We start from the raw sequence: 11,802 nt of genomic DNA, 5'->3' as shown, positions 1-11,802 counted from the left end.
TATTGCTCCAATTGCATGAAAGCTTGTTTATATTTAGTCAGTCTGCAATATGGAACAATTTAACTGAATTTCAATTTATGAAATTTATTTTCCAATCTAGTAAATGATGAGATACAAGTTCAAGGGAAGAGAGCCTCTTTGTTTACTCTGTGAAACATCGATCACTGTGAAAATGTGAAGCAGCAGCGTGCTGGCCATTGAAAGCCTCACAATGCAAGATCTCTTCAGTCAAAGCCATGGAAGAAGCGCTTTAGGAGCAGAGTGAAAAATGCTAATGGAAGTAATTACCACTTGGCAGGCAATGTGAAAAATCACACTAATATTATTAAAGTTGGTTTTTTTTCTTTTTTCTTGTTTCCCCAGGGTATCCTCTTTGAACTGTATATAATGTAATCTCTGCCCCGTCCTAAGAGAGATTTTAAAGCAAAGTATGTTGGTAGAAAATATACCCATGAACAAGAGAGAGCAGTAGTGCTGGATATTAATGCTGGCAAGAGGAAATCTGGACGTAACCTAACTGCCTTGTGAATCTGAAGGTTCTAATGAACATGTGTGCAAATTCATCACATCCTGTTCAAGTTTCAGTGGTAGTTCATGATACTTTCGTAAGTAGTCTAGCTCTCTGCAGAAACTTAAATTACAAACTTGCTTTTATAGCTTGATCTGAGAGCTATGCTGAGGGTAGTGCAAACCTTGAACTGTCTGATTACACGTCTGGTTTTAAACTCTCAGATCTTCTCAACTTCCCATCACAAGATCTGAATAAGAACATTACATTAATGGAGGATTTCTTCTGCGGATACAGAGGAGGATTTCCGAACAAAGTATGAAGTTGGTTTTCACGTGAGATCCATTTTAACTGTGCAAAATCCTAATGCTGAAATTTCAGATTAGGAGTAAGTTTTTGCCAGCTGTTGTGACGGCAGTGAAGGAACTGAAGATCTCTAGCATGAGGCTGAGCAGGGTCCAAGCATCTGCTTCTCTCCTGGCGCTGCGTGCTCTCGGCACACACTGCCGATGCAGTCTGACACCACCTACACGTGCAGAACCATAAGCCGTGCTGCAGCGCGGGCAGCAGACCTGGCTCATCTCTGTGTGAAGTGTGTTTGCCTGTAAATGCATGCACGTTTCCAGCGTACTGTTCCTGCTCCCCGCATCACTCATACTTTCTGCATTTGATAACTTGTGTCTAGCTATAACAAACATGCAGTTCAGGCATATTGTTTGGATGGATTACCCAAATAGTGTTTTATCTAGCTCAAGTAAGACATCCAGCTGTGTTTGTGTGTAGAAGTATGTTCAGTGAGCTTTCACAAATACAAATAATTAAAAAAAGCCAACAAGAAGAAGTTGCTCCTATGCTCCAGTACACTTCTGAGTGAGAAGTTAATAGGATTAGCATTAGGCTTTGTTAATCTCTTTTATTGCTGCAGTACAGCTCGGTAGGTAAGCGCTGTCAGAGGCGGGCTGTGAGGAGCAGGGGCTGGCTGCCTGTCTTGGTCCCTGTACAGGAGGCATGGACGGAAGTTTTCTGAATATGCATCAACTGTGTTCTTAATTAAAAAACACCGTACCTCAGAAAATAAGCCACTTAGATAAACGTGGCTTTAGGCTCTATACTCAGCTGTTGTCAGGTGAACACTGAAATGACATTTAAGCTGTCCTGTTCCATCCCAGATAGTTAGACAGCAGCCTCTTTGTAAGCCCCATCGGGTCTCATGTGAAGACTTTTTTCATTCTAACTCCTGCTTGAGATGCCAAATTATTATTTGGTTGTAGACACCTAGCGTGTCCGTATGTTCTCCAGCAGACATGCTGTGATGGCACAGGGTCTCTCACTATTGGCTTTTCTGCGGTCAGCTGTTACGGCAGTGCTGCAGAACTTGTGTGATTTACATTCCTGACGACTCTTTAGAAGCATCTTGCACCATCTAGTGAAGAAGCCTGGAGTTTCCAGTGCCACATCGGCACTGTCAAAATTTGGCAGCATCTGGCTGGATGCTCTACCATTTAGTGTTTTTTTCTTTCTGCAGCACTGATAGAAAAAGTATTTATCTTCTGGTAAATGGGCCTCATGGTGCAGCCTTTCCCATCATGTTACATTTAACTTTCAGTTTTTTATCCAAGATTTCCAACTCTGAATTTATGGAGTGGTAGTGGTAGATTTCCAGGTGCGAACAAACAGCTGAAGAGGAGAGGCTCAGCTGGAGGTCTGTGGCCTTGTGGATGTGGAACTCTGCATGACCAAAGCACAGAGCTGCCACGTGAGGTTGTCTGAACTGCTTTCAGCATTCAAGGTGCAAAGGGTAGCAACACACTGGAAATGACACTGGAGGGATTGGCTGAGGCAGAAGATGATGAGTCTGATGCTGGGGATGTGCTCAGGGTCCCAATACAGTGACATTCCATGCCCCACACAAGAGAGGAAGCAAATGTTGCCAAATTCCTTCAAAAACCTATTGGTGGGGAATTCCAGGCAGGTGCCTCACATGAGAAAGAAACATAAAAAAGGGGTTACTTGAAAAATAGCTGTGATCTCTGGTCACAATGGGGAGCATAGCAGGGCCCGGAGATCTGGGCTGCATCTCCTCACTGCCAGCACCTTGCTCTGCTGGCTGCCTGGTACAAGAGGCAGGACTGTAAGCTGAATGGTGTGCTGAGAAAGCAATAGAAAAGACCTGAAAGAGATACTAGGTAATAAAGCAACAGGACCAGGTGGGTCAGCAGATGATTTTAGAGGGCATTCTGAGATAAATTACATGCAATTTTAAGTGAGGTTTCTTAATGCACATTAGGAACAAGATGTTTTCCCCTAACTTAATTTGTTCATCCAGGAAAGAAGATGCTAAGGAAGTTTAGAGCATACAAATCTATTTCATTTTCTTGCATTGACTGCAGTAACTTTAAAAGCCATTACCATTAGATATGGGGCCAACCTTATAGCGTTTGCTCAGGAGAAGTTAGTTGGAAGCGACTGCTCTGTGAACCACAGCATACAGAGAGTGTATCAGCTCTGCTGCAGCATTACAATTCGATTGTATCTCAGCAGGGGATTCAGTTTATCCCCTGGAACAGGAAACCACGCACTCATCTGTTCCTTCTCTCAATCTACATGCTGTGAGAGCTGCAGTGCCCTTCTCCAGGGCTGCTCTGTGAAATGCAGCACAGCTGCACTGTGCCTTGCACTAATTAATAATGGTGTATTTAGAGATTTCCATTTTGTGGACTCTGCCAGCCAAACATGGACTTTCTGTCCAAAGACATGATGTATCTGCACATGCTGTCATGTGCCAGATGTCGTTCTGATAGTCCACGGGCTTTCCAAAAGTCAGAGAGAAGTCCATTAAGGGACATCCAGGGCTGAGTATTTCTGCTCCAAAGGGAGAAAGATGCGCTCTGTGCAGAGCTGTTTCTCCGCTGTGGTAGGCAGCAATTGCATCTGCAGATGGGGAGTATATTTTTGATGAGGTGTTGTTTATACCCTGATGACCAGGTGCAAAGTAACTCTAGGTCAAACTCTAAGTCTTCTGAAGCTTTATCTTATTATTATTTATGATTATTATTTTGTGACTTCATCAAAAGTATTAACAACATTTTCAGTTTTACCCAACTGAGTTTGAAATGAGAGCAACTCTCTCACAGTCAGCAAAGTCTGGATGACCTCTGTAGGACCTTGTCTTCCTCTGAGGCTGTACACATGCCGTGGATGTCACAGAAAAGTATACTGTGAGGTTTTCTAAACCTTAATATAATAAAAACCTTAACAGGTATTTCTGAACTTTAACAGACAATATTTCTTGTATGCCTCTTGTTGTGAAGACAGACTCATCGTTTCTTAACAGTACTTCTTACAGGCCTTGGAGCTAAATAAAAACTACTACTACAATTTTAGAAGTGGCTACTGTAAGACTTCCCCTTCTGAAGCAGTTTGTGGCCGAGGACATCTCAACACATTAAATCTCTCAGGAATTACATGTTTCCTTAAAAACCCAGGCGTTTATTTTTTAAGCAATTTCTACTTTTGCAAGACATCAGATCTCAAATCTAGGACAGGCTAGGGATAAAACACAGTCTCTAAGGCTAGGGTTACTCTGGAGGGAAATTCTCTGAAGGGAGAGGAGAGAAGAACTTCTGTTGTTTATCAGTCCATTGACACTGTCTAGAGCTATTCAAATGTCTTTATGGTTATAGTTTCCAGCAGTAAATATGACTTTATGATAAAATAGCTCTAGCACAATTTTTTATTATTATTTTTTCCCTCTTTTCTGGGAATGCTGTGCTGTGTTTTGCTCAGTAGGTGGCAAACTTCACAAGCTGTAGTTGTTGAGATGCATTTTGCACTGCTATGTGGTACAATTAAAAGCTTTTCTTGGACCTCATCCAAATAAAATTTTCTTTCTTTCACTTGCAAAAAGGAGTCATTATTGCTCCTAATTCAATCATTTTCCTTTCTGGGCTGATCTGTGAAAAGGCTGTAACCACTGTAGTGGAGTATTTACTTTCTGTGCACGGTGCTTTTTGAGTTTGATGAACAAACAAGGGAAAATGACCTTCTGCCATTGAAAGCAAAAACCTCACATCAGCTCCATCCATGAAACACAAGCCTGGTTTGTTGATACTACAGAATTACTGTTCTTTCAAATAAGAAAAAGCACCACCATTTCTTTGTTTATAATCAGTATCGCTTGGTGCTGCCATGTGTTTATCATCATCATTACTGTGGGCACCTCTAGAAAAGGGTGACCTTCAAGAAAGCTAAGAGGACCCTCCAACATGTAACTAAAACAATTCCTGAGTTTAGCAACCACATAATCTAATTTCCAGTAGGCAAACAGAGTGAGTAGCTGAGTGTTACAGAGAGCAGGACTGGCCGTGAGACTTCAGCACCTTTTCTTTTCTCCCCTGCACTGGAGGCACTTCTACTGAACACTGGTGGACTTTGCAAGGGAACCAACATTTCAGGAGGCATATGGAAGGAAACAAGCTGGATGTCTGATGAACCGAGGCATTAAGAAAAGCATTTAAAGCATAAGGGGCTGTGGTATTTAGTCTGACTGCAACCAGAATCCAGTGTAAGACATTCTGAACTTAATTTGCAGAGTATTTAATATTCAGAACTGTAGGGCTTCTCACAGTAAGAGGAGGGAGTGAAGAAAACTGGAGAAACAGAGAGCAACAGCTAGGTTTTTAACAGAAGATTTGGAAAGAACTGGGGAGGTTCTGTAGCAGGGATGATGATTCAGCTGAAACAGTTTTTGCAGCTGTTAGGTTTATTTTTAAAGATACTGAATTTAGACAAAGAACAAAGCCCCTTTATTGAATAGCAAGTAAGTCCTGTAGGGGAATGCTTCTTGACATGTGAAGGAGGGATTGCATGCTTGTTAATAGAAATGAAGCATGCCGGCAGGGAAGATTGAAACCAGTTGGACTGTTAGGATTCTGTGGTTTGAATGGGGATATGCTCCTCTGAGTGAACATGACCACAGGTTGTCCATCCAGGTGCAGGCTGTTTGACTACTCTGTGCCTCTGTTTATTTGCACTGCCTGCCACGAGGTCTAGAAACAATAATATGAGTTGTTTTAAAATCTGACATCTGTTCTTTAAGCTGGAGGGTCTAGTTCTGCAGGATTCATTTAAACTGGTGAAAGCATACTGGCTTGGTGTGGAAGAATTATGTTAATCCTCTTAATCCTTGGACTAGATCTTTATTCTCCTTTGGACCCATCTCCTTGGATTTCATCTTCTCCCATCTACATCCTCCATAAATCTGCTAATGTGGTCATGTGGTATGATCATTTTCTCAACAGTTTTCTCCCTTTTAATGTCTTCTCACTTCTGCTATCCATGTCCTCTTGATCTGCATCTTCCCATAGAACCTGTTCAGCCTGTCTGACCTTGTGTTTCTCTTAATCCTATTGGTCTCCAAGGTTTAAGATGAGATTTTCTCTTTGTGTGCTGACACTGTTGCTTCCTCCTCATTTTATCCATGTGGTTTCTGCATGCATGCACCTCCTCAATTTTTCATTCATGCTAATGGACAGCCATCTTTCCTTGGGGCAAACTGGCTCTTAAGAAAGCAAATCAAAACAGGAGGAGCTTGTAGCCTTCTTGGGCACTGTCATAGTAACCACTGGGGCTGAAATGAGAGACAGACTTTCAGTAAGTAAAAAAGGCATGGGCCTGATGAGAGAAACTTTACTGTATGTGGGAATCTAAGTCCAGAGTAGCACTAGGAGGAAAATATTCCTCTCCTTACCCAAAACGAATGGAAAAGTGTGTTGAAATGGTGGTGCTCCCGGTCTGCCTCTTGCTGTCATTGTAAGAAGAAAGAAAAAGCTTGAACTTTAGCTGAGGGAAAAGCAGAAAGCAGAGATGGTTCCTCCATACCAGGCTTTGTCGTCTCTGCAAGTATCTGGGACACCAAAGTAGGTGGGAACCTGGGTCCTTTGGGGTGACTACTTGCAAATAGTTGAGGAAGAAGACTGAAGAAGGGGATCCACCCCCTCTGATGTGGCTGATGCAGTCAGTTTGCGAGGGGAGATGATGAAGCTAACTAGAGGCATGAGGAAAATCACCACTGAAGCCAGAGTGTTGAAAAAAATGCTGTTTGGGATGAAATACAGGGAAGGGTGGAAGCAGAGTAAGGCACATATGCCCAGTTGAGTGCAGAGAGCTGGTAAGGATGCACATCCGTTGTGGAGAACATGCTGAGGAGAAATGTTCCCCTGGGGAAGCTGAGCAGAGAGCATCTTGGGAAATATAGTATGATTTACAGGGAGGAAGCAGTTGGTGAGGATGGCAAGAGGGAGAGAAACTAAAGAGCTTAAAATGTTTGCCTGAGGCTTTAGCTCAAATATTGTTACCTGGCCATTGATGCCCTACCAAAAGAGCTCTGTTTCTTTTCCTGGACCCAAAGAAAGATGGTGATCTCACCATCGCTTACTGGTGCAGCCCAAAGCCTGGGCCCTAGGGCCCCTCTGAGATGGCCCTGGTGACACAAGGCATGTAGGGCTGAGCTCACACTGTCACATGCAGCTGCACAAAGCTGTGCATGTGGTGCACGTCCAAGCAAGGTGAGGAGGTCCTGTGCACAGTGCAGACACTTCAGTCATGGCACAGCAGTACAGCTGAGCACTGGAGGCCCATGTCCCCTGCTTCATGGGACTGCTGGGCTCTAGAAACCTCGTCCTGACTGCTTTCACATACAGCTGCTTGACGGACCTTAAAGGTCTAAGAAAAGGGAGAGAAATCCTCTTGGGAGATTATTGTTGGTAAAAGTACTGTTGATTTTTTGTGCCTTTTCTGTACAGAAGGTGATTTTTTCTCCAAATGTTAGCCAGCAATACAAAAATGGCCATTCTGAGTCCAGTTCAGATGTCTGCTCATTTGCATGGCCTCCAGACCTGCAGTCTTCAGCAGGTGAAATAGCCTGTGCTTTTAGGGAGTACCTGGTTGAGGAATGCCACTTCAGGAAAAGGGCTTTTAAACATTCCTGAAGAGGTCAATATGGTGCCAAATACATTGCAGGAAGGAAAGAGCTACTTTTCCCCTTTATATGCCCCAAAAGCTAACACAGCAACAACAACAACCAATAATGGGGTAAGCATCACAGAGATATGGGGTAGCAGTGAGAAGGAAAAGAAAAAGGACGATAAAAGTTTGATGTGCTGCACAGACTGAGACGAGTGCTTTACAGAGAGTAGATTGGATGGGCCTCCCACCACATGTCATACAGGCCTTGAGCTGACTTTTACAGATGCAGTCCCCCCACCTCCCCAGCCTGTGCCTGGCGCTGGAACAAACTGAAGCAATGTGCACTGCCCTCCCAGGTCATGGCCAACTCCCTTTGTACCCGCCCCAGCTAAGCTGGGTTGTTTACCACGTGTGAGGAAGTTTCAGATAAGAAGACAGATGTTTGACTCCATTCTGATCAACCTGGCAGGTTCTTCTGAGACTGAAACTTAGCTGAAGCAAAAGCATTCTGTTGCTTTTCTGTGCAGAATGATGAATTGTGTAGGAGATGCATATAAGGCATTTGGAGACTCCTGACAAAATGTGAGTTTGGAGTGCCCAAAAGGTAGACATCTCTCACTCTGCTATGCAACATGCAGTGGAAGTGACGTAAAGTTTTATTCTTACAGACTGAAATTCCAGTGGCAGGCAGGGAATTTTATTGCTAGTGAACCCCCTTCTGTGAGGTGACAGCAAACTCATGATACTTAGCACATCAGTTCCTCCCGGAAATGCATGCAAGCATGGCAGGAACAGCAAATCATGGGAAAACAAGTGTAAGACAAATAAAAAAAAAAAAAAAGAGCACCATTCTGCTTTGCATGAAATGCAGAAAAGACTAAAATGAGAAAGCACGTGGATCAGGTTTGATTACTCCATCACTGGGCCAAAGGGATGAAGTTCAAGTCCAAGTGCCGGGTTCTACATTTTGGCCACAGCAACCCCAGGCAATGCTACAGGCTTGGGGCAGAGTGGCTGGAAGGTTGTGTGGACCTGGTGGTCTTGACTGATGCTGTCATGGTTTTGTGATTCTTGGTTATTGGTATTCCACATCATAACATCAAGTAGTGGATGTACCTGGTTCTCAGAAGAGAAGGACTACTACATTCCCCACAGTACTTTTCTCCGCTGTTACCATTTTCCAACCGGAGGGAAAAGATAAAAGCTCGCAGTATAAAAACTTGCAGATCACGAGACCTCATCCCTTTTTCCGCCATCTCTCGTCTTGGCAGCACCTCGCTCTTCAGCCATCTTATCGTCGGTAGTAGAGTAAGGCCTACCTTGATTTTGGGACGTTCTCTCTCTGTATTGGATTTATCAGCTTAAATTGTAATTATATTGTATTATAGTGTGTTGTTTTGCATTCCGATATCTTATTTAGTAAATTAGTTTGTTTCTCCTCAGATTGTTGCCGCTGTTCTTTGCTCTCAGGGCCATCTCCTTACCTTTTTCCCCTTTTCCCTTTTCCTGGGGCATGGGCCCGTGGATCCCCCGTCCCCTTTGTCACGGAACCGGGCTGAACGCCTGTAAACCGTTGACAGATGCTCAGCTGAACATGAGCTAGCAGTGTGCCCAGGTGGCCAAGAAGGGCAGTGGCATCCTGGCTTGTATGAGAAATAGTGTTGCCAGCAGGAGCAGGGAGGTGATCATCCCCCTGTACTCAGCGCTGGTGAGGCTGCACCTTGAGTACTGTGTTCAGTTTTGAGCCCCTCGCTACGAGACATTGAGGCCTGGGAGCGTGTTCAGAGAAGGGCAGCGAAGCTGGTGGGGGGTCTGGAGCACAGGCCTTATGAGGAGCAGCTGAAGGAGCTGGGATTGCTCAGCCTGGAGAAGTGGAGGCTTGGAGGAGACCTAATACTCTCTACAACCTGAAGGGAGGCTATGGTGAGGTAGGAGTTGGCCTCTTCTCCCATGTAACTAGCAGTAGGACTACAGGGAATGGCCTCAAGTTGTGTCAGGGGAGATTCAGGTTGGACATTAGGAAATGCTTCTTCTCCAAGAGAGTGGGCAGGTGCTGGAATGGGCTGCCCAGGGAGGTGGTGGAGTCACTGTCGCTGCAGGTGTTCAAGAAGCGTTTAGATGTTGTAGTGAGGGACGTGGTTTAGTGGAAAATATTGGTGATAGGTGGACAGGTGGACTGGATGATCTTAGAGGTCTTTTCCAACCTTGGTGATTCTATGATTCTAAAGATAGCCCAAGAGGGATGTTTTCATATTTGGACCTTGGCTATCTCTCATGGAGTTATTATCTGAGTTGACTCTGAACAACAGGACTATTTTTAGATCATTTCCCTTGGACATTCTAGTGCATCAGTAGGACAGCAGCTGTGGTAGCTCCTTCCCTGGGTAATCTACATAATCTTATGTCAGTTCCCAGAAATGAGGCAGAGGAGTCTCGAATATACAATCTCATTTCCACAATGAAAAGCAGGCTTTCCTTCCAGGGATCAAAAGTGGCCCACTGATATTTTTAGACACTGTCCAACCAATTCATAGGCCTTGCCTACTTAATATTTCCTTCTTGCTGTTTTATGGGAGCAAAGGTTAAGGTTTAGCAAAGTGCAGGAGGCTCAAGGGACTGGAATAATAATCCTAGATAAAAAAGAGTCTGGAAGTCTTCCATCTCTCTTTAGTCAGCGGTTGCACTGGGGCAGGTTAGTTCTTGCATTTGATTTCCTATGTTTGTCAGATTGGGATAAATGTTATCTGTCTTTGGTGTGACTTTTTGAAATGTTTTATGCAAACTAAAGAGATATTTTCTTGGTTAAGGTCAATCATACCTACATGCAGAGATCTACTCCTCTCCTCATATCTCACCCTTAAAATCAAGGTAAACTTATATATTATTCAAAATGACTGATTCCTCTCTCAAAAAAAAACAAAACAAAAAAAACATAAAAACCCCACCAAAAAGTACTCCTTCTTTTCATGACATAAATCTTTCATAAAAGGTTCCCCAGTACAGAATAGAGATGAGTCTTCTTACTGTGAAATAGTTAGCTAAGGATGGCCCAGTTTCTGGTTTAGCTGTATGGTAATGGAGTAATAAGAATGAATTCCTTAGGAAACTCTTAATTCATCATCATCCTAGGGACTCATTTTCCAGCACATAACATCCTTTTCCCTGTTCTAGATCCAGAATTAATCTTTCTTTCTAATGATTTATTTCCAGCTTCAATGCACTAGGAATGGAATGTATGAGAAAATTACCTTTAGATACTTACTGGACTCTCCAAGTTTGTGACTTTGTTCTTGATTGTATTGGTCTTTCCCTCACACGAACGTTTGGTGCTTTCAGTAATGAGTGGGTATTTTACATGTTCTGGTCATAACTCAGACACCTGGTGATGGTGAAGCAGAAAGTGCATGCCCACTCTTTGCAGAGAACTCCCCCCTGAGCCCTGAACTGCACTTCAGAAAAAGTGCCTGTTCTTCCCATTTAATTGCTACCTTTGAGAAAATACGAGGCCACTGTCTGCTTTGTTTGGTCTTCTGGTGTCTGTTTCTGACCCTAAAACTAAGCCAGTATGCACAAATCATATCTTTGTCTTCCCCCTCCTGAAGCTGTTAGGTTCGAAAAAGATCTTGTGGCTCAAAGGCAGGAGGATCGGTCACCAATTCTGTCCATTGCAATCCATGCTCCGTAGCATGCCTGTTGATTCTTGGTTGATGAAGTGAAAATAGTAAATATCACAGGCTTCTCCTGCTCCACTGGATCAAGTTCACTCCCAGAAAAGTAACAACTACCTTCTTTTCCATTTTTCATCTTGCTAGACTAGGGAGGGCTTTGACTTTCCCCTATTTCATTCCTTGCATTATTTTTTTTGCTGTATAGAGTACCACATTACTGAGTGGATCTCAAACATGATACATGACTCCTTCATAGTCACTGTGATCATTTTATTTTTGTCTTTGGCTGTCGGCGTTTGGTCCCGTTACAGAATTCCCCCAGTCAGTGTGGCATCAGAACAGCAAGTCTCCAGAATAGCAAGTTCTCAGAATGGCAAGTTCTCTTTATTGTGTTTTACACACACCTTATATATCCTTCACTCGTAAGCAGTAACTCCACTCACGGTTAATTATCCTTAAGTTCTTCACAACAACGTAGATAACAAACAAAGGGTTGCTTAACTGTCCCAGAAGTGACCACATTAGCTGTGCATACTAAAGAGTATTCTGTTTACACCTTAGCCCTGTCTCCAGACTCCGGAGGCCTCATAGAGATAAGATCTACCAGAGTCTGTTGGGCTCTTTGTTGTTAAGTCTCCCCCCACATTTGGCCATGCTAGT

The sequence above is a fragment of the Numida meleagris genome, chromosome Z (assembly GCF_002078875.1).
Source record: "Numida meleagris isolate 19003 breed g44 Domestic line chromosome Z, NumMel1.0, whole genome shotgun sequence".
NCBI classification, from domain to species: domain Eukaryota; kingdom Metazoa; phylum Chordata; class Aves; order Galliformes; family Numididae; genus Numida; species Numida meleagris.
The sequence above is the reverse complement of the archived record's forward strand: the minus strand, read 5'-3'. Positions refer to the sequence as shown.